The sequence below is a fragment of the Haemorhous mexicanus genome, chromosome 15 (assembly GCF_027477595.1).
Source record: "Haemorhous mexicanus isolate bHaeMex1 chromosome 15, bHaeMex1.pri, whole genome shotgun sequence".
In the NCBI taxonomy this organism is placed as follows: domain Eukaryota; kingdom Metazoa; phylum Chordata; class Aves; order Passeriformes; family Fringillidae; genus Haemorhous; species Haemorhous mexicanus.
The window spans coordinates 8611092-8635138 of NC_082355.1; the positions used below are offsets into that span (position 1 = coordinate 8611092).

The 24047-nt window shown below is 43.0% G+C and overlaps 1 long non-coding RNA gene across 5 annotated transcripts in view; it reads left to right on the top strand.

The window, feature by feature from the left end:
• LOC132334229 (uncharacterized) overlaps nucleotides 1–9090 on the top strand; it is a 35897-nt gene extending 26807 nt beyond the window's left edge. For all 5 annotated transcript variants that reach the window (XR_009488356.1, XR_009488359.1, XR_009488358.1 and 2 more), the window contains 2 exons: nucleotides 2927–3099; nucleotides 8215–9090. This is a non-coding gene — a long non-coding RNA (uncharacterized LOC132334229). The remainder of the gene's footprint in view (nucleotides 1–2926; nucleotides 3100–8214) is intronic.
• Nucleotides 9091–24047: the final 14957 nt, after the last annotated feature.

Sequence of the window (24047 nt, forward strand, 5' to 3'; positions counted from 1 at the left end):
CCAGGCCCTTACCATCCTCACAGGGAAGAATTTCTTCCTAACATCTAATCTAACCCTGCCCTCCGTCAGTGTGAAGCCATTTGACCTTCTATCACTCTGTGCCCTTGTCTCAGCCTGCCTTTAATGTCTGTGCTGCTGTACAGGGTGGCCCCAAGGTAAATGAGTCACCTGCAGCCTCCCAAGAAGCTGTGGTGAATGGGATGTGAGGGGGAGAGAGAAGAGGACTCTTCATTTGCAGCCAGCTGTTTGGGAATACTCAGGTGTTAATCTAAAGCACAGTTGGCCTCGGAGAGTAAGACACAAATATCTTTAGAAAGGAAAAAGCAGCTTTGCACACTCTCTCAGAAAAGCACAGTATAGTTTTCAAATTCTCAGTTCTTAAAACATTTCTTATGCTTCAAAGTACTTTCCTTTAAAGATTCTCAACTCCCCCGAGAATCTTAGCTGTCATTATTTTTAAATGCAAATTTCTATCTTCTAAACTACTTAGATTCCCTGAACCCCATACCAGTAACTTCTAATACCTCAGAAAACCAAAAGGCAACCCAACTGAATCTAATTTTAATGGTTTTTTAAATCCCCAAATATCTTGCTGTTCTGGGGAGCTTGATTCTCAAATTATTTTAGAAACTATTCTTTGTCTGGCTTAACCCATAACAAGGAAAAGGGGAGAGAGATAGTCAGAATAAGGAGGACAGGTGCTGGACTGAAGGAGGGCAAGGAGCATCCTCATGACAGTCTGGATGAAGAAGCTGGGGCAGGGAACTGAAATGACCTTTCTACTCTGCAAGAGACTAATGTCAGCCTCATTAACAGAGTCCCCAAATCTAGTGCCCTCTCTAATCATCCCTGTTGCTTCCTCTAGAATACTCCCTACAGGAAAATATTCCAATTGCCTCAGGGCCTCACAGGATAAAAATCTCTTCTCTTGAACCCGATTACTTAGCATTAATCTTCAGTGGGAAACAGATGATTAGAAGGAGTTGTTGATAATTATGGCATTACAAATTAAAGGGCAGTGGCAGGGAGAAAACCCAAATGTTTATTTTCTCCTTACATCAGCTCCCAATTGATGCAGGTACATTAACACCAGCAGAGCTACTCCAGTTTGCTCCAGTGCAGCTGAGCAAGAGCCCCCACCTTGTCTCCCTTAGACCTGCAATACCATTTCTGGGATCTTGGCTGTAGAACTTCTGAGTGGAAATAGCCTTTGGTCATCATAAGATCATGAAATTAAACCTGAGGAAGCCTAGTGACACCTCCAGCTGACAATTCCTCAGAAGGTATTTTACTGAAGGCAGCTGGGGAGTCTGCATTTTAAACACAAAAAAGTTTAAAAAAGAAAACTAATGGGATAAGTAATGGATGTACTTTCAATTTAAGTAACACAAGGACTTTAGGAGATCCAAACTCTATTTGAGACAAATGGGTTTGAAATTGTTAACATTCCAGGGAAGATGTGGCTGCAGGACAGCTTTCAACACAGGGGATCTGTCTCAACAGATTTATCTCCTTGTTTTGAAAAAGGATTTAGGGATGTAGGGCTGGGAACTCCAAGGTTTATTTATGCATTTGAATTAATAATCACTTTTCTTACTACCATTCTGAATCAAAATGCTGGATGTCTGATTCTCTGTATGAGAAGCCACACTGGTGTTACTGCTGATGTAAGTAGGAATTGGTCATTGTAAGCAGTCAGAAACCAAAATAGTGAGGAAAATAATCTATTTCTTTCCTTGTCACACATAATTATAACATTATATGTTACAAGGGGTGATATTTCAATGGTTAGAATTAGTTTCTTTAGAAAAAGTCACAATATAAATCCAGCAGTGTGGAGGATTTGTGTTGACAAAGTATTCTACAATTTTTGAAGTGCTTTTCAACTTGGACTCCATTATCCCGCATCATTCATGAAGTGCTTTGAAGTGCTGGCTTACAGAAAAGACCACACATACCTGCAGAGGACCAAGTTTTCCAAGCTGACTAAATTTTTTGCATCCATGGCTTCTGCTGAAGAAAAAAATTAGCTTTCAGACTAGAAGAGTATCATTTGGTAAGACCTTATAAGGTTGTAAAGTAACAGCAGCAACCTTTAAATGCTAAATATTTGCAGAACTCCTAGCAAATATACTCTTCTGGCTACAGTGATTACCTGCCTACTGAAATGTTTGCACACTTGCCTGTATTTAGTATCACCCTTTGCTCAGTGTAATACAGTGTTAAATCATTTTTTAGTGTAATCTTGTAAAGGACAATTGCTGTTTGAGCCACAGCAGCTAAACCCAAGATTAATTACAGAAACAAAAAAAAAAGGTAAGGCAGCCCAGGAAATAACTCCATGGGAAGTTGGCCATCACAGTGACTGCCTGTTGGCATCTTATTGCAAAAGTTCCATACATTCTCAGTGATTTCTCACACCACTGACTCCTTCATCTTCACAGCACAGCCAACAAACCCCAACTCCCCTCTCACCCAGCTAACCCACTCTTTTATAGCCCTCATCCTCACTGGACACAGCTGTGGCCTGTTAAGGGCAGGCCTGTTCCTAATCTTTGGTGATCAGTACAGCTGCAACTCCTCAGAGGTGAGATTGCCTTCTGCACTGTCTTTATTTTCTTACATTCTATCCCCCCACAACTGTCCCATTTGTAACTGTGAGGGCTGCAAGGCTGGCTTCAAGGTGAGACCCTCCCATTCCCAAAGAGGAAGGGTGAGGAGGGTCCTGCCTGCAGCTGGACAGGGCTTGGTGCAGCATCCAGGTGTCAGCACCACCACAGGAGTGAAATGGCAGACAGGGAGGAGGGAAAGAATATCTGCACACACGTCCTCTCCTTTCCAGAGCTGTCCAAGCATTGGTTTGTATGTTCATTTGTGTTAATTGTCCCAAATCCAGCTTTAATTTAAAGCTTGTTCTCTTCCACAGGGGTTACACTGCACAACCAGCACCCTCCAGCACTTTCCAGAGCTGTTCCTAAGAGGGAGAGGAGCCCTGTGAAACTTTCTGCAGTGAATTTTCTGTTCTATCAGCTGTATGTACACTTTGAAGAGTGGATTAAATAACAGAGTCCCACTTCTCAAGCCCTATTTACTTGACAGGTATTGACTAAAAATTTTTGAATCGTTTCTCCTTGGATACAGCTCTGATTATGCCTTTTGGGTCTCATATTGGTGGACAGTAACGATCTGGTGACAAGATGATAAATTTGACATTCTTGGAGAACACTTTACTGTGCAAATTACTGCACTATAACATACTGTGCCAGGTGAAATAAACAGACCATACTTCCCATTTTTTGAATCTTGTACAGTTGTTAACACTTATGCAAAGTGGATATTTAATGTCACTTCTTTTTTGACATCCAAATCACTTCATAAAGTCTCTCAAATGTAGACTTCTGTCTCCAATACTGGTGTATTAGGAGTTTTCATGCACATTTATTCTGTTAAAACATTTTTATCATGCTTCATGTGCAAGTTCCTTTCCCTCTTCAGCCTCCCTTTTTCATGACAAGTGCTGACATGCATTTTTCTTCCACTTGTCAAATGCAATTTCAGGACACAGGATTCTTTATCTGTTACACCTTGCAGATGGGGAATTAGAAATTAATAATGATATACCAGTTGGAGCTTTTTTGATTCCTAATTCAGCACAGCTTTTGGCTCATGACCACATGGATGTCCTAAAACATTATGCACTTATAAAATGTTCAGGGGCAAATGTTATGGAATAGATGTTGACTGAATCCCCATCAAGTGATCTCATTGCATTTTCGAAGTAATACAATTTTACCTTCATTTAAAAATCCATCTTTATCCAAAACCTGCACAGAGGGTTTCAGTGTTACTGCCCTTAGAGAAATTGTCCCTGATGCTGTTTTTTCCATCCATGATTTATAGCAGCCCATGACACAGATGTCTTATTCAGGAGACAGATATGCCAGAAGAAAAGTGTCAAATGAGCTCTGAAGCAGTGATGAAATACACCCTCTGAAGATGCATAATCTACATCAAAATAAATAACTTTGTCAATAACAGAATAGCCCCAAATGATGAAGATTTAAAGAAATTAAATGTGTGGCTTGGTGGAAAGGCAGCAAACAGACATGCTGATCAGCAAGAACAGATACAGGCTACTGGAAACAGAAGTTACCTACTTAATATTTATTGCTGCAATTTAACCTTATATGTTTTCCAAACCAGAGATTTAGCTGAAGTAGCAGGGCAGCTCTCAAACAGCAGAGATGACATGAGCTGCTTTCTCTTCTCCCTTTTGTTTCCTTTATACCATAGTCTAGTGTTTTTCTGCAAAAACACCTGGTCACTGAGGGAATCTTGGAGGGAATCTTCAAATGCACCTGCGCTGGGAACAGCATGCAGGTGGTTCTCAGAGGCTGGAAATGGTGCTGGTGGTGCACTCAGTCCTCTCACATTACCCTTGTTCTGAGAATACTCCAAATCCAAGTTTGTTCTGAGCATTAAATTGGCCCTGAGATGAAGCAGCTGTCTGAGTTTCCTTGGAAGGAGGCCAGCTGGCTGTTAAGGAAGGCACTGGATATCCTAAGCAATGTTCCTGATCTTGTCCTTTCATCTGGTGTCCCCTGACACACAATGATCACTTTCTGGGAGCTGTCTTGCAGCTCATGAATGTATTAGAGGTGCTAGATGAGCAACTTCTCCTCTTTCCCCCAGCTCAATAGTCCTCTGATTTTTAAAGCAGTTTGAAAAGCCACCCAATAACATCAACATCAAGCAAAGGCTTTAGCCTAGGATTCTACAGATATCACATTCTCAGAGTACCCACATGATCTAAATACTGCCTTAATACAAAAAGAAAAAAGGGCAAAAAGCCTGTAGGTAATTAGGAACCAGGTGTACTGGAGGAGCTTTGTGCTCTCACATCAGCTGGGGAAGCAAGGTGAGCATTCCCTGATTGTTCCCACAGCACTCAGTGCCAGGTGCCAGCACCTTGTCCCACCCACTGCACTCACCAGTCACAGCTGGGCCATTTCCCCTGGATTTCCATTAAAAATAAAACCCACAAGTTCAAAACAAAGTCATGAAGTATAATACTTCCTTTTTTTGCTGGAGCAAAAGATACAAATGCATAAGTATTCCTTCAGAAATGTTGACCTTTTCTGCATTTCTTTGGATCCAGAGTAAAATCCCATTTCATATGATTGCCATCCCTAATGAGACAGAACTGCTGTCCCCTTCATGGCTCCCTGCAGCTGACTCAACAAGTCACTGTGTGTGATGGCAGCATTTTGGAAAAAAGGCAGGTTGAAACACTGTGATACTTCTCTCATCATTATGGAATCATTCCTGATTAAAAAACACTCTTTTCACAAGTGCAGTAGTTTAGCGTTTACTAAAACCTAGAGATCAATAGGTTTTCTTAATATGTAATGCCTCTGGGTATCATATGCCACCATAAAATAGAAGAATTCCCATAAGCTGTGTGCTTGATACTCACATGAATATTTTAACCTTTCAGGAGAAAAAAAGCCACCCCAGTTCCCCCAACACCAGCTTCCCTCAAGAATCCACTTAATCATATTTTGAAATTTAATAAGGTTTTAGGAGTGATAACAGTGTGCTAGGTTACTGCAATGGAAGGGAATGGATTATTCTAACCTTTAACAAGAGCAAATGTGAAGGGCGATTAATTTGGGAGGTTTTCTGAGGTTGGAAACAAGATCATAGCTCCTTGAAGTCTATTGTTTCACCTTCTGTTGAGGTTGCACAACCAACTCCAGTTTCACTTCTCCCAGTAAGCAGCTTGGAGTTATGGCACCCCAAACAAGCTGGACCCACACATGGAAATTAAACTAATACATCTCAGGTAGGAGGTGAGAGCTAAAGCAGAACAGGGGAAGGCTCCTGTGCTGAGTTCTGCCACAGATCAGAGCAGATTATCACCATGGTTCTTCTGGGTTTAGACACAGCCCATGAACAGAGGAATCCACTCATCTCCCAGTCCCAGAGGGTGAGACTGAGAGAGCTATTGTGTAACAGCAGAACAAATAATATGCAAATAACTACCTTGAAACCTAGTTCTGATCTCTATTTTCATTCTCACCAAGGGGCACTTCTCAATAGAGGCTTTGATCAAGCAGGCTTTGGTGATAACTTTGATAATTCTTAGTAAATTATTCTGTTGTTGGCAGTAGTCTGAAATTGCCTGCACTCACTTGGTTGAAAGTTTCCGTGACTTCAGGGTGTGAGTCACAGAACATCTCTGACCTGAACTGGGAAGAGACAGGAGGGGAAGGACTGGGGAGCATCAGGTGTGGAGCAGAGGCTGGTTTGAAGTGTGTTCCTTCTTTCTGCATTTTAGCAGCAGAGGAAGGTGCAGATCTATAGAAAACTCAAGTCACCCTTAAACCGTGAATTTTCAGAAACTGAATTGGGGGTGCCATTTTTAACAAACACTATGTGCTATTTTCTGGTGTATTGTTGACTACAGTCCACAACAGATTTTTTTATTTTTCTTTTAAATAGCACAATTATGCAAGAAGCTCTTGATATTTATCCTACTCAAGTCACTAGAAATGTATGGCAGACTTAGAAAGCAACAGTGTGAGCCCTTGATTATAGATACAGAGAACTGTCACCACCTCTGCCTGCTGAGAGAGCTCCTGGAATAAATGTGTTTGTCTCTCTCTGCTTCAGATATACCTTTTACCTCTGCATCTCATTTGGATCCACCCCGTGGTGCCTGGGTTGAAACCCTGTGGCATCAACTTTGAATTACATTCTTTAAAGCCAGAATTGTCAGGTGTTTTAAGAGCAGGAAGAAGATAGAGCAAAATAATATAAAAAGCTTGGATTTTTTTTTAAATTCTAATGCAAAGGGGATGTAGCACACAAAGAAAGACTAGAGAGGGAGAAATGCCAGGGATGGACTGTATTAAATCAGGATGGATAAACTTTCTCACTGAAACTCACACGTGACACTGTAATCAGTCTGCACACATTTTACCAGTAACCAAGGCATCATAGCAACCTGTATATCAGCTATACCCATGTAAGCAAGCCCACAGTTGTTTTTCTTTTTTTTTTTTCTTTTTAAAGCTGACTTCATCTAAGTGTTAAGGCTCATTGTAGGTTGCATTCATTTTTTAAATATTTAATTTAAAATTTATTTAACATTTTGGTGATATTAAAATGTTCAAATCAAAAACACCTCACGTGATGAGTACAGCTGTAATTCTGTTTTTCAGTCCAGAAAACCTGTAGTTTCTCAAACTGATCTCTATAGAATATCTCAGCAGACTGAAATGGCTTCAGGCCTTTTTTGTCCTCTGCAAACAGTAACAGTGACCAAAGAGCCACGGGACAGGAGGATGCAAATATGTCAAATACTCATCTTGCCAGATACCAGCCATTTCTTTAGGTTTTTGCTTGGGTTGACTGGATCCCAAGATCCCACCTGGGAACCATCAGACTTCAGGACTGGGAAATTTGGCTTTTGTAGCTTCAATGACAGAATGAGTTAACACATTGCCCATGAAGTGCTCTCTCCCTGGATTTAATATGGGTTTGCAAAATGATTCTGCATCGATGGGAGATGAGGTGTGGTGAGCAGGAGAGCACAAGAGGCAATGCATGAGGCACGAGGCACTGCTGCTGCTCACTGAGGACAGCTCTGGTGGCTCATTAATTCTCAGCCTGTTGTTAATCTCAGATGCTCACTTGATTTTGCGACCCTGCCAGGTTTCCATTTAACACAGCCCTCTGTAATGTTCCTTTTTCCTGCTGGTTTTCTCTTCCTGGAACACTGCTGCTCTCTAGTTTTCATAACTCCTTGTGTCCTCCACTTTTCTCTCATACCCTTTACTGCTTTCCTGTTTAAATTAAACTGAAAACATATTATTCATGTCCTAACATATTTCTTCTGCATGTTTTTAAAAGGCAGGAGCAGAAATTACTGAAAGGAAGGTCAGCAAAAGCAATCTATCTCCCAGGAGCAAAGGCATAGTGTAAGGACAAATATTTACAGCACATGTGAGACATGAAGTTTCTTGTGGACAAGGTGCCCTGCAAAGCTGGAAGTGTATATACAGGCAAAAATCATGGATCAAGTCACACATAAATGTCCTTCGCCACCCACAGATTCATACAGCACCATAAGTGGGCAAGGGAGGGACTGATGAGACTCTTGGGAGCAGTGAATTGTTTTTACCATGTCTCTTCTTTCCTCCTTTGTAGGCAGAAGAAGAACAATCAGAAAAAATGTAGAACATTTAACCTGCATAAGAAGATGGTGCCATACAGAAGAAGCTCTGATAGATGTGGATGGCCCTGGGAAGGAGCCTTTGGCTGTGTGTAGGAAATTCCAGGTGCTGCTGGAATTCCATGCTGTGACATCCTCAGAGAGCCCAGGGATGGCAGGGCCAGGGGGTACCTGGTGTGTTGGTGGGGTTTTGGTCAGACACACCACAGGCAGCCAGGGCAAAGGAAACACCAGCAGCAGGAAAGTCAGTGCTGGTGGAAGAGGTGAGGCTTGTAGGAGAAATCTGGTGTTGCTAAACACCTTTATCATCTCCAACAGGTGTTGGGGTTTTTATTTGAAGATAAAGGTACAGCCTCTAGTAAATCACCCTTTTAATGTAACATTTGCATAAGAAAAGTCTGAAACTTGATCAGCTCATTACAGGAACAGTTCAGCAGGGCTCTGGCTATGATGCCTTATGATTTTAGCTTTTATATTATTCATATATTTGTAATTCTGTAATTCTTTAGTGTATAACCAAACTCTATATACAGTATTAGCTACTGTTCTCCCACTTTGGTCAGACACAACAATTCCTCTCTAGGCCTGAGAATCAAGGACACCTCACTGTCTCAGGGCCCGAGAGGTATAAACAAAAGTGAGTTGGGGAGAGCAAACTTAGGGTAAATGACTTCATTACCTGGAGCTGTAATTGGAACATTAACCCCCAATATGCAAATAGACCAAATTTGTAAAAGTATAAAACCCCATGACCTGTCATCGATTTTTGGGTGTAGCCCCTTGGGGGCTTCATCTGCCTGAAATGTACTTGAAGGCCCTTCAATAAATGTAACTGCTTTTTATTTCCTTAATTTTGTCTGGCCTCTTTTTTTAGGTAGTCCCAAAAAGGCATCAGCTATGGCACTGACTGCCCAAGAGAGATGCACAATTCCCCCCTGCAAACCTAAGGAAATTCTCCCATTCACTTCTACTTGCTCAAAGTTATGGTGATGACCTGAAAATCACTGTGATCTAAAGGCGTATGATCAATAAGCTGCCTTTGATTTTACACTTCTAAAGACAACTTCAGAAGCCTGAACTTCGGAGAGAGGGGCTGTCCTTTGTGCAACCAGATTTGTCAGCAAGGGAGAGCTCTTTGATCTGGGTCTTTTGCAAAGGCTTCTCCTGACCTTTCTTCCCACACACGGGCATCTCTTGGGACACATATCCAGCCAAGCCTTTGAATTCAATTCATATTCTTAGAGCTTTCTTGTGTGTTCATCCTGTATTTCAATGATTAATCTGAGAGCAAAATTCATCTTTGCTTAAAAACTTCCTCTGAGAAGAAGGGTTTGGTTTAGTATTTGGTATCTGGCTGCTGTTTCCTTTAGACACAAGAAAGAATTTATTTAGGAATATCAAGAGAGGAAACTGTGCTGCGCAGCCCTCAACTCCCCTGTGTCTGGGGCAGCTGTGGGCAGGACTCCAAGATAAAGGAGGGAGGTCCGGGGACCTCAGTGGCTGTGTGACCATCCACACCCACCCCTGAGTTTTGTAGCACAAAACTTGCAGTGAAAAGGCTCAGGAAACTGGGACCAAGTGCTTACATGGTCAGGGACCCCCTGCTTTAGTCATTTCAAACAGGCAGAGCATCAGCTGGGTTCCTGCTTGCTCAGCAGGGTTTGGGAACAGAAGGGCTCAGAGTTTAGGAGGCAAATATGTTTATCACTGACTAGAACTGCCTTAACCAGGAACACTTTTATTAATTGTTAGAGCAAAGTGTAACTGCCACTGGGCAAAGACTACCTTTAGTTACCTGGCCAAATGTAAGGAGGGTCCTCTGTAGGGGCAGCCTTGGAATGGATAGAATTGACCAGAAAGAGCTCTTGGCAGCTTGAAGCCTTAAGGCAGGCAACAGTGCCCTCTTCGGGGTTCTTGCTGAATTCCTTCAGTAAAGCAGGTATTTACAAACTGCTGGCTGCAGAACGTGTGTTTTGCCTTTACTTTACTCCTCTTTGTATGCTGACACACAGGATGTGTGCAACATTAAACACCAGTGGAAAACAAACCCGTTCTGAGATCATTTTTCTAATTGTTATTTTCAATATTAGACACTGACAGATGTCAGGCTGTCAGGCGGAGTACTTGGTCTCCAGATCATGGTCCAGCATGCTTAGACTTACTTTTAGCCTTTATGAAGACAAAAAAAAATTCCAACTGGAAATAAATTACAGAACGAACTCACCAGGTGCCAGTTTAGTTGCTAAAATTCTCAGGACCTGGGTCCAGGAGCAATCTAATAAACTAGAAATTGTCCAGACTTAGCTGAAAGTCTGAAAATTCCCCTTTGCCCTGGTGTATCATCACTGGCACAAGACCCCTGTGAGCCATGACTGGCTCCAGCTTCATGCCCACCCTGCCTCCCCTCAGAGAAGCGCCTACTCCACCATCACCACCTAGAAAAGTATCTCAGGAGCCCTGAAGCACTACTTTAATATGCATCCTTTGAACTACAGTTCAAATTACCTAGTTTGGCTCTAGGTCACTTGAGTCTGTGCTATCCCAATTCTTCTTTACATTAGGAAGTCTCAGGAGAGTTTCCTTAGGTTTTTCTGAGCAGCTCTGCAAAATTCCTCTGAGGTTCCCATTTAGGTTGCGTTAAAACAACTATAAATCTCAAGTTAGTAATTAAGGCCTTAGTTCTAAAAGTTTTCAAACCTTAATCACAACACCAATAGACAGTCTTTTCAGCAGCTGCCCAGCAGCTGTATTGATCCTACATGTGTACTCAGCATCACTGAAACACCAGCAAAAGAATTTATGGCGAGTGGCAGAATAGCTGCTACCAACAAATTATAATCAGAAATAAACAGATAATGCAGAGTTATGAAAGATAAAATAAAGTTGGATGGGGACAACTGAAGTCTAGGGAGAAAAAAATCACAAATTCACACACCTAGTTTAAAAGCCCTGAAGCAATAGGAATGGTGCTTTACCCATGACTACAGACAGCTGCAGGAATCAATCTGAGGGAGGGCAGAGGCTAATAAAGAGATGAAGGAAAAGCAAGGAAAGATCTGAACAGGTAAGATGGCTTGAGATAAAAGAATTAAGGGGTTTGGTTGCTTTTCCTTCAGGTTTTGGAGATCAAGATGAAATGGAAACTCAGGAGTTTTGCTTTGTGTGCAGGGAAATAAGAAAAACAAACACAGAACTGCTGCCGCACCCAGGATTACAGATCTTTCTGTAATAATGCAGATAGTGAAGGATGCTCAGAAACACAGCCTGAGTATTTAATCTGCAAAGAATAAGAATAAAGGCTACTTTATTTTCAAGGTTGTGATGCTGTAGCTCAAGCAGGCTGGATACAGCCACAGAAATGCAGTTGGCTGTGGCAGAGGAGTCACTGCCTGTGTGTTCAGGGTGCCTGAGGAGGTGTAAGAAACACCTGCTGTTACTGCTGTGTTTAGTTACATTCTGACTTGCCTATTTTCCAGCATCTCCTTGAATTCCTGCTTCAGACCAAAGAGTTAATTGCCTTTTTTCTTCTCCGAGGCTGCCTGTGCAGAGGCACCATGCCTGGAGATGACTGCTCTGGCACCTGAGGAGCCTGACAAGCAAATAGCTGAAGGTTCCTGTGCTGGCAGAGGCAGTGGTCTGTGCTGGTAATCCATTCAGACTCTTGTTGCCCAAGGTTTTGTGAAAAAGCACAAATTATTGCACTCACAGAGCAGTTGCTCATTGTCAAAAGCAAATAATGCCCATCTCTAGCAAAAATGTCACTCACTGTAAAAGCAAGTGGTGCAGTCAGAGCAAATTACAGATTATGGAGAGCTCTGGCAGCTGCCTTTGCTTTAGAAGAATGAATCCAATTTCTCTTCAGCAAGGGAGGAGACATCACCCTGTCCCAGGGTGAGCTTTCAGCTCCACTGAGGCCCAGCCTTTGTGTCACTTTATGAAAGCATAAGAAAGAAAAGTTCAGTGGCAAAGAAGTTTTACAATTACATGTGCTTCTGAATTTTCCAGTATTGTGTAAATTCTTTCCCATGTTATCTCCTGCAAATCTATCCAACTGCAAATGCATCCAAGGTACCCCTGGCATGGACTAGACAGAAGGAAAAAAATGTTTGGCTTAGGCCTTATGACAAAAAGCATTTCTCCCCCTGTCACAAATACTTTCATGTGATACTGCACTTCTTTTTCTTTTTCCCTACTGTTTTTAATACAAAGGTTACACATAAACCCTGCTATTGCCAAGTGAACACAGACCCTAGGCAATGAAGTATCTTTTAAAGATCTAGCTATATATTTTTTTTGTTTTCATGTTTTGCTTTGGAGTCTTGTAAAGAGCTACAAGACTAAACCATCCATCAAAGTCACACATTGGCCAGTGGTGGCCAATGTGTCCAATCTCCTGAGCATCACTGGGAGCAGCTTGCAGGATGAAATGCTGGTGACAGACCTGACATACAGCATTACATCTGGTGATTGCAGAAGTTAAAGATGCTGGTGCTTCTGCACAAAGCAGCTTTCACACTGCAGGTAGGAGGGGGAGTTATTTTCAGCCCCAGGTATTCTAGTGAGACATTAAATGCTGATGTTGGAGGGGACAGTGCAAGATGAGCTGAAAGCCAGACAGGAGTGTTCTTGCAATGACAGCCATCGTACTGCATGTCACTTGCAAATGGAAATGTGGCTAAAAATATACAGCAATGGGATAAAAATACACTGTGCAAAAATTATAGAGGTAATGGAACACCCCAAAAATATGGTAAGACACTGGAATCTTTCTACTGCAGCACAAAATTCCCTTAATTAGACAATAAAGTGTCAGTCCCTTCAATGGAGTCCACTCTGTAGCAGGGAGGGCAGGGTGGCCTTACAGCTCCAGGACTTTTCATAGGAGCCAGCTGCTTTTAGCTTGACTACACACAACAGGTTTGGCTGTGGCCTGTGACAATGAGCATGACCAAGACACAGCTTGACAGGACCAAATGCAGACTCTCAAAGTCCTGTTTGCACTCAGACACTGATCCTGCACAGCTGCTGAGGCAGACACCTTGATCCTGGGGGGCTGGGGCATGTCCAGAAAGGGCAGCAGAGCTGGGGAAGGTCTGGAGCACAAGTCTGGTGAGGAGGGACTGAGGGAGCTGGGGGGTATAGCCTGGAGAAAGGAGGCTCAGGGGCACTTTCTCACCCTCTGAAACTCCCTGACAGGAGGCTGTAGCCAGCTGGGGTTGGGCTCTTCTCACAGATAGCAAGTGACAGGATGAGAGGAAACAGCCTCAAGTTGTGTCAGGGGAGGTTTAGGTTGGATATTGAAAGGGTTCTGAAGCATTGGAAAAGGCTGCTGAGGTCAGTGGTTGAGTCACTGCCCCTGGAGAGAGGTCAAAGGTGTGTGGATGTGGGGCCTAGGGACATGGTGTAGTGGTGGCCTCGGAAGTGATAGGGTAATGGTTGGGCTTAATGACTTAGAAGGCTTTTCCAACCTAAGAAATTCTGTGGTTCTATGGTGTGATGATTTTGGGAGTATAGTAGGGACTGTAGCACCCCACCCAGGCAGAAATGTCCAAACCCCTACACACCAGTCAGTAAGACAATGATTTTTAATTTACTGGGGATATTTTTTCCTCAATAATCTTACAAACTGTTGGTTGGAGAAATTCAGAGGAGCTAAGTTTTGTTAAGTTTTTCTCAACTACTAAGGACATATTCCTTGCCAGGATAGTGTGTTTCTGTCCCATGATGTTTAGCAGGGGAGAGGTGCCTCCAGGAAAATGTCTCAGAATTCAGGCACAGTAGTGGTGGGCAGAGCAGTAGATGGCACCAGCATCCTGCCAGACAGAACAGAACAGGAGCAGAAATCCCTCCCGATGGGTTTTTCATTATGCAAAGAAAAAGTATTGCAAAAGGAATAGTGATGTTAAAAATTGAAATTCCAGTTCAAGTGGCAGTAATAGCTCTTGATTTACACATGCCCAGCCCACAGCCAGTGGCCTGGGATGCACCTTGTGTCAGAGGGATGGAAGGTAGAGATTCACAAGGTCTCAAATATCGCAGGTGTTTAGGGGTGCTGGCCACAGATCTTTCTGTCTGTGCTTTGGTGTTCTGAGCAGGGCAATAATTTCCTCAGTTCTGAGAGGCCTTCATAACAAACACAGAGTAGTGACAGCAGGAGGTTGGGCAGAGATGTATATTTGATCATTTTTTAGCACCTTAGGAATGGCCTGCAGGGAATCTGTCACTGCCTACTTCTGTTCCTTACTAGACATCACAAGTGCTGGAAAACGCTGTGCTTCCCTGCTAAGTGACATTTCCTTCGTCACTCAAACACCCAGTTCTGCCATCTCCCGAGCTTATTCCACCCAAAAAATTATTCCTCAGATCTGACCCTTTCCTGCACCAGAGATAAATGAAAAAGCACAGCCATGCTACTGCTGGTACTTTGTGCTTCCCTGTCCTTTCCTGGGGCCCATCTGCTCCCTGCCTCTGGCTGTACAACCCACAGTGAGGTGACTGTCCCCTTACTGTGCCCTCATGGGGCACCCAGGGAGCTTTTCAAGGTGCTCTGCCGTTACCAGAAATTATTGTCTTTCATTGAACCAAGTAATGGGCAGGAGAAAACCTGACAAGTCCTGGGAGAGCCAAGGCTATTAACAGTGTCATGGTGGCAGTGATCTTATTAATGAGCAACCTTCCAGAGCAGAGCAGAGCATTCCCTGGAGATGGAAAGCAGCCAGTCCCTGCCCTTTGCTCCTCTAGGAGGTCTCTGAGCAGCAGGGGATGGTGTCCTGGGCAGCAAAGAGCTGCTGTGATCCTCCCGAGGGCTCCCCTCCACCTCTGCACAGCCACTGCTCCAGGGGTGGTGACAGCCCCAGCCCTGATCCTGGAGCTGGCAGAGTGCAGAGCAGGATGCTGGCATGCTGCCTCTGATGCTTTCCAAATATCCAATTCACTCAGTCAGCTTTTCCAGCCCAGAGTGCAGTCCTTTTCTCAGGGTAAATGTGAGAAGTAATCACTCCTAAGCCGTGCACTTCCTCTGTTCTCCTCTAGGCAAGAACTTCTTGCCCCCTCTTTGTGTGCCAGTGAGAGCAGGAATTCCTCAAGGAGGAGATAATCCAGATGTGCTGGGTTGTTCTAACTGTTGTTCTAACTGTAATGTGACCGACCAGCACATCTGGGTTATCTCCTCTTTGTGGGAAAAAAAAAGTAGGATTAATTAATCATACAGATCTGAAATTGCTCACAAGCAAATAGGTGACACTTTGATTTCAGTTATTTCATCAGAAATCAAATGAATTGATGAATTCCCATTGAACTAAAGAAATAATTTAAATGTGTTTCAGAAGAAAAACTTGCTGTCAGTTTACACAGAATCAGCTGAAACCAGATGCTGCTGCCACCCGGAACAAAGGGCAGAAACAGTGACCTTTACCTAATTATTTAAATTAGTTTGAAGTATGTGAAACTAAGAGATAAGAAATTCTATTATTATCAAAACTGTTCTGCTTCCTTCTATTCATTAAATATTCCACTTCAGCACCAAACACAGTTAATATTCTCCTTCTGAATTTGAGGATTTTTAATAATGCATTAAATTATTCCTTGGGGTTCACTGAGGCTTCATAGCATACACAATGGGTTTCTTCAATGTTTATATGCACAGAGCAGCTGGTTGGTTACCCAGGAAGTGTCTGACTGACACCCTTTACATCTTTACAGATTAAAATTTTGTTTTTAGTGGCCAGCAGTCACACTGTGATCCTAATTGCAGTGGGCAGTGCATATCCATTTGGAGCCTCTTCCCTGGGCACAATCAAAATGACTCTTTAAAGGGCTGGGTACATGTTTGGAAAATTAATTCCTTATTGTAAACAACATCTCCACTAAAATGATCTCTCTTTCCTTTTATAAGGGATCCAGGTATGATGGGAGGGGTGACTGGGCAGCACAACTGGGCATGTGCCCCCAGGCCACTCTGTTACTCTGTTGTCTGACCTCAATTTCATACAAAAACCTCCCTTCAAGCCACACCAAAAAATTATTTTTTAATAACAAAAAACCCTCTTTGAATGCCCATGACCATGCTGCAGTTAAGCAAAGTCCTGTGAGTACATATAAAGCATTGATAAGGATTTTGGGTTCCACAATTATGCCGGAGACTAAAGTTTAAACTGGTTTTGAACCCTGGATAAGTGGATTCCTGGCAGAATATCCCTGAATCAATTTTTCTGTATCTCATAGGTTTTGGCACACACTAATACTGCTAGCAAGTGAATCTTTCAGTTTTTGGATACAAATGTCACTCCTGTCTCAGGCCTGGAAGGGGCAGTGACAAAACGGTGTGAGATGCTTTAGTTAATTGTTTCCTCTTGCCAGTGAATATGAAACTGGTGACCCCACAGTTGTTAGGAAAGATATGAAGGCAATACAATAGGTCCTGCTTGGCTTTTTCTACCCCTTGCCCTCTTTCCAGGAGAAGTTGGACTACAGTACTCCTTTTCCTCCTTTTCCTGGATTCCACAGTAACAAATGCCCTCTGCCATGTTCCATAAGGGGCCTGTCATTCAGGAAATAAAAACTTTGTGGTTTCAGGTCCAGAACAAATAATTTATATTGACCCTCTAATTCTGCTGGCTGAAGCCAGAATTGATCTGGGGCCTCTCTGAGACTGCACAGTTACAGCAGCACTGTGTGCCAAGACCAGGGAGCCTGGGGCCAGATGGGTTTTAGGTGAAACTGCAGCAGTTTGGGGGCAGCAATTTCTGCAGCACAGATGGACTCTGGATTTCCCTTTGGGGCAGGTCCCTCAGACAGGGATCACCTGGAAATGTTCATCTCCTGCCAGGGCTCTCCAGAGCTTTCTGGGACAGAGCTGCTTGGGAGATGGGGAACAGTGTGATAAGGAGAATCTCTATTTTTCTGAAGGAGCAGGAATGCCTTGAGATGCAGGACTGGCATCCAGAGAGGCAGAGGATACTGCCTTTGTGTGCTTACATGGGCCTCAGGATCTCACAGATGTGTTTCAGCCTGGAACTCTACAGTTCTGCTTTATTTGTGCAATATTTTATCTGGGAGTGCCACACAGAAATGCTGCCATCTTTGCAGAAGCTCTGGAGTTGGCAGGAAGGGAAAGTATAGCTGCACCTTCCCTGGGGTTTCTAGTAAGGCAGACAGCAAATCTATTTATATCCCAGCTCTGCCTGTACCCATCTTCAGAAACTTCCAAACTTCATTCCAGCTTTGAGCTCCCCTTTCATTCCATTGCCTTCTCTTATCCTCATGAGACTTCTCAGATTTATGGGATTGTCAAGGATATTTGCTTTTGCTCAGTTCTAATTATTGCCTTTCCTGTATTTTTAGGACAGGTGGCTCTACTGTGTGTCAGCCATGCTAAAAAGGGGCAAGTAGGTTATTTGTAAGCCACACTGTTGGGACATCTCATTTAGGTGAATTTTAGGTTCAACAGAGCACCAGAGAAAAATATTAATGGAATAACCTGCTACTGTCCCATATTACACTGAAGATCTGGGAAAGATGAGCAACACTTCCAAAGGGACAGTCCCCATTAAAGGGAAAACATGTAGAAACTTGCATAGATGACACTAAACTTTTAAATGCATAGTATTCCACCAGCCTGTCTTTCCTTGGGTGTCAGAAAGTTACAAATAAACTTCTGGACAGAGATCACCATACTGGTTACAATAATAACACAATATAACAACAACAATAACAAAATAATTTAAAAATTTAAAATTTAAACCAGAAACCTTTCTACTTTTACATATGTAGTTTGCTTCTTGATGGGAATTTCCTTCTTCTCCAAGGTTCCTAAATCTCATGAAAGCTTTGCATACCAAAATCTTCTCAGATACAGCATGTGACACTTCACTTGGTAACTTTTGAGGACAAGGCTTGCTGAGATTGTGAATTAAAGATGCCAAGGTTTGGAGGACCAGGGTATTTAAGGAACAAGAAGACCAAGAGAAACATGAAAAATAGAGTAATTTGAGGGATTTTTTTTGTTCTCTTATAAGAAGAATCATACTTAGAGAGTACAACTAGTCTTTAAGTCTATCCTAATTTCTCTGTCATTTATCAAAAAGTCAATCTTGTCTTCTATTAATAAAATTGAAGCTCTGTATTCTTAGAAAGCTCATCTGTAATTTCTGTCATTGTGATGCTTGGACCAATTTTTGTTGTCACTGGCATTAATTAACCATGAATATTTTTTTAATAAGCCCACAAAATCCTAATAGATGTCTTTTCAGTAAATGAAATCCTGTCCATAGTTCACTTTTTAATGCCTTTTAGCCTTTATGCTTTGCTTTCTTCTCCCTCAAATGAATGATGTGTGACAAAGGCATTGCTGTCCCAGAGAGAAGAGGTCTCTGCCAGCTTTGTGCAAATGGACAGCCAAGAAGAGAAGAGACTTTTTAATGCCTCTGCTATGGAATGACTGCAGCAGGGACAACCCTTCTTGGGGATCAGAAAGCCCAAATGAGAGACTGGAAAACACCCAAACACTGACACAATCAGCCATCCCGGTTGGAGCAGATGTGAGGGAGGTCACTGCTCAGGCATGTGCAGCTTTTGTTTTCTGCTGGAAAGTGTCTCTGATACCTAAAGAGGGGCTGAAATTATGTAGAAGCTTTATTTAAATTGTGCTAAGAAAAGATTGGTCTGCCTGTGTCAGCCTGGCAGCATGCTGGAGCCCTCCCTGTTCAGCAATCAGTAGCTCACCTGAGGGAAAGTTCCTGACCACAGACATTCCCCATACTCTGATTACCTAGGGCTGTCTCCTTGGCACAGTTAGGACATCCATCACCACTAAAGAAGGGAGTATCCACTTCTGAACTTCAGGAAGAAAATTTCAGGTTTTCAAAGCTGAGTAATTATCCCCCAGGTCTTCTCTCATCCCCTCCCCACTGCCTGGATCTGCCCCCCTGTACAGCCACAAGCCCAGCTGACCCATTTGCTGGATGTACCTGGACAGAGAGCAGCAAGCTGCAACTGAAAATGTTCCCCTGTGTGAAGTGTTTCAGTGCTGGCAGCCATGGGAAGTTATTCCATACAGCTCAGGTTTAAATTCTATAGGCTCTGTAAGAGATCTGAGTCTGCAAAAGTGAAGGATTAGTCTGGAAGAGCTCACTCTCCACCTGGTTTGAAGAGGGGTGGGGTGGCCTATGAGTCCTGCTCTCATTTGTGTTCTCTTTTGGGAAGAGTACTGCAAAGCTGGGAATTCCTGCATTTCACCCCCTGGAGCTGACCTACAAGAGCTGCCTCTTACTCCATGGCAGCAGGGAGAAGCATATTTCTGCTTCTCTGCACACCTGAGTTATTTCTCAAACTCATATCTGGCAGAGAAAACTTCCCAGGGTAAGCTGTCAGAAACAGAGGATAAGAGGGCAAGACCTGGAAGAATTTGATACACTTGCCCTAAGGAGCAAGAGCACTCACTCATGTCAACCTTACATAAATCCCAGGGCAAAAAGAGCTTACAAACTTGTCTTGCCTTTTACTAGGTTTGACAGCACTAAGCAGCCAACTCTCAGAGCAGATTTCAGACTCCAAGGGATGTTTTAATTCCTGAGAAATAAAAGGATATAACCTATAATGATGAACCAGGGACATGTCCATTTTCTTCAGTACTGGAAACTGATAAAAATATCCAGGGCTTTGCTCCTATGACAGGCTCAGAGGTGTCTGAAGACAGACTTATTACTGCTCTTTGTTCATTAGATACTCTTGTGGTTTGATGCTTTGAGTAGCATCTGCCTTTTCTGACAGGAGACCATGTCCTCATTACCCCAGTCAGAGACATGGTTTTGCATTGCTCATGTGAAGGTAAGCAAGCAGAGAACAAGGCAGCAAAGATGAGAAACCCTGCCAATGCTCATAACACATCCCTGCTTTTTCATCAAATTTCTAGTCTGGAGAACTGCCAGAGTATTGAAAAGGAGACAGAGAGACACGCAAGGAGTGAGGAGGAAAAAAGGGAATTGTCACAAAGCTGATTGTATTGGATTTTCACAAGCCTCACTGTCTGCCTCAGCAGATGCACAGGCAGAATATGCACCAAGAGAAACAGCAAATCTGACATCACATTTCATCCCCACCCCAGGAATGGATGTCTGTCTCCTAGAGTAAAGCAGCTGGTTTTCCTTTAAAAAGGCAAATTCCTTATGAAATCACAGAAAGAAAGGGGTGGAAGTGACCTCTGAAACACTCTAAGGTCAGCTCTCCTGAACCACTCCTGGGGGAGGCTTAGGGAGACCTGGATGATGGGAGGGGCCTGCAGCCCCCAGGCACAGGAGCTTGGTTCTGGGGTCGGCTGTCTGTCTCTGCCCCCAGACACTCTTAGGATGGTTCTTGCACGCTGGGCTTCAAAGGATGAGACTGGACGCTAGGTTTTTTCGATCTTCAGTTTTGTTTATTATCTCTTATCTAAAAAGTCCTTTTCCCTGCCTGAAGGATCTGACCAGCACGGCAGCCAAAGGCACTCTGCCCACCCCTAAGGCGGCCGCATCTTTTATAACAAAAACTACATATATCATATTTACATTTTTGTCCCCAATACCTATCATCTTCGTCACTAAGTACACCCTCATCCCAGACCAATCCACAAGTGCCAACACCACCCCAGAAGATGGAAGACAGGAAGAAGAAGGAAAAGCCTGGTGGCACACCCTGATTCCTCCATCTTGTCTCTACCACCCCCCTGTACCGAAACCCCAAAATTTGTGATTCACCCTATAATAATATCTTCCCTTCACCATTTACACCCGAGTGGTTCTCGCAGGTTCCATTTCCTCATTACATCGGTGGCACATCTCTAGATGGATCAAAATCAAGCCACCAAGTGCTTTTGGCAACATTCCAGGAGTCCCGAGCCCCCCAAGGGTTCTCTCGGTAGCTCTGGACATCAGGAGTGATGTGCTGAGCTCCCACACTTGGCCCTTTGCTTTGCTCAGCCATGAGCACTTTCATAACAGAACCACACCTGCTGTTATCCAAACTCCTTATTTCCATACCTGGAAGTTTCCTGGCTCAGCAGAAGTTCCTGTAAGCTAGAACTGACCTGTGGCTATAACTGTTTAAAGCCAAAGCACCATGGTGCAAATTAATTCTGACATGTCCACTCTTCAGTCTCTGCTTTCTGCTCCCCTTCCTTCAAATAAACAAGAGGAAAATGACTTCTTAGTACACATTGTATCACATCTTGATGGAATATAAAGTCTACTGGTCAGGTAGTACAAATTAAATTAATTTCATTCATGGATTTTAATTTACTTCCTACAGAGAGATTTTTTGCATCCCAGCAAGTTAATGCCAAAGTCAATAATGACTGCCACCACAATTTCAACCTTTCAGTTCAGTTTCCTGAAACACATCTGTAAGTGGAATCAGTTCTTGCTGTGAAATGCATGTGCTGCTTATTTGATTAGCTCTCTGTATAGGCCCTGCCATTCCCTACCACAGAAATAATTGCAGCTATAACCTGTTAAATCAAAGCTTGACTCTTTAAGTCCCTGTGCTAGAGGCTGCACAGCTTTCTGCTGCCTTCCAAGCCATCCCTGACCTCATCTCCACCCTGGGTTCTGTGCCTGATGCATCAGCCCAGCAGGTCTTTACAGAACTCTTGACCAAATGCTTGTATACAGCTGAGGGTATCAGGGAATCACAGAATTGTTTAGGTTGGAAAAGCTCTCTAAGATCATGGAGTCCAGCTGTTGCCCCAGCACTGCCAAAGCCATCACTAAAGCATGTCCCAAGTGCCACATTTACACATCTGTTGTGTCAGGGATGGTGATTCCAGCACTGCCCCGGGCAATCTGTGCCAATGCTAACCCTAACCTTACCCTTTCAGTGAAGAAATCTTTTGAATTATCTAATCCAAACTTCTCCTGGCACAGCCTGAGGCAATTTCCTCCTGCCATGTGTCTTGGATAAAAGACCAACCCCCACCTGTCTTTCAAGGAGTTGTAGACACCAAGAAGGTTCCCCCCAAGCCTCCTCTCCTCCAGCCTGAGCATGTATTTGAGCCAAGGGGGAGTCTTGTTGGCATAAATGATCATCTAGAAAAGATGAAGCATTTTTAAAGGAATTGCTGTTTGCAAATAATGCATAAAGCCAACAAAGACATTGCTGGTGATTTTCCTGCAAATGATATGTACAGCTGCCAGTGAAATAAAACCAAATTTTACTCCTTTTTCAAGTGTTCAACATGTTTTTTCCCACTTGAGACATTCTGGCTAAAGAAGCATAGAACAGATCCTTCAATTTGAATTGTCCTGACTCCTGACTAACATGATGTCTTCTGGCATCTCCAGGTCTCGTGGCAAATATAAATTATAGTCAGGGTCTGTACACTTTGTTCTCTGGTACAGTCAAAGACACATTTGCTGGCATGGAAACCTCTTCTCCCTTCCTCTGCATTCTTTACCTTGCAACACACCACTGCTGTGTATCAATTCACAAAATGTTTCAGCACTTAAAATAGATTCCTGTTCAAATTTCCTAAAACCTAAGAAAGAACATTGCCAGGTTGTAACGGGCTCACTTCAGATTCTCATCTCTGCTTGCCAGTTGCTTTGCAAGCCTTTAAAGTTTATAAATAGGCCAGCAGCAGAGGAAACTGCCCTCTGCTCCAAACCAGGGTGGTTTGCTTAAAAAGCATTAAAGGTTAATCAGGGCATGGCTATATAGGGATTTTATTTGTGGTTCAGTAACATTGTTTGTTTCTCTGAAAAATGTAACCTGCATTTTCTCATGGCAGGCCTTTTCATTAATAGATCAAAGTAAATAAATGATAAAACACTCCCCTTTTCCCTATACTGTGGAAAAAGCTGCCAGGAACCACTGCAGCACATTTGTGTTATGGGCTAAGTTCCTAGACTCCCTGACCCCCTTTTGACATCAGAGTGGTTAATGTTTATTCTTGAATTGCAAACAGGTAACAACATTAGCATTTCAAGGGTATTGCTACTTCTTTTGCTTTCCTGCATAGGACCAAGTACACAATGCCCTTAAAACCTCTACAGTTGTGATTAAAACCTGTGACAAATTTGTGACAAATATCTATTCTGTGATTAGGTTTTTTTTTTCAAATCTCATAACGAATACCTATTACAGCCCTTAGAATGCTGTGTCTTTGCATGCCTTCACCCTGGTGAACAGTACAGCAACATCTACAAAGATGACAAAAGAAACATCAACAGTTCCTACTTTTCTTTTTGGCAGGCGTAATGTTCAGCTTTAGGGAGATTCTGAAATAACTTCGTGGCACTGCTCATTTTCAGAGCTCAGTGCATAAAAGCACAATTCATAAAACTCAGCTGCATTTAGCTAAAACATTTTCTAGGGCTCTTGAACTTTCCAAGTAATCCAGGCCTCAATTACAGCTTCCTATAAAAGTCAAGCAGCATTTCAAGGTTTCATGTGTGTCACCAGTGAAATGATCCCATTTTGACTGCAGTTTGCTTCTCTTTTGTCACCTTTGAACTCTGATTATAAAAATACTCATTTGTGTTAACTAGCTGAACGTGATGAGAATCAAATGAAACATTCACCCAAACCTCTCTGCAGCTTTGCTGCTTTCTTTCAGTGTTCCTTAAGGTGGTCCTTCCCTGCAGCCACGGGAACAAGTCAGTCCCAGCTAGCTGCTCCCCAAGCTTGGCCGGAGGCAGCCACAAGATTTGACACCCCCAGGATCTCTTAGAGGACCCCAGGTGGTGGTGCCGTCTGTGGCGTGGGTGGCACAGGCAAGGACGAGAACACAAGGAGTCCAAGGTAAAGGAAGAAAGAGAGGACACTTGTGTGGCTGTCA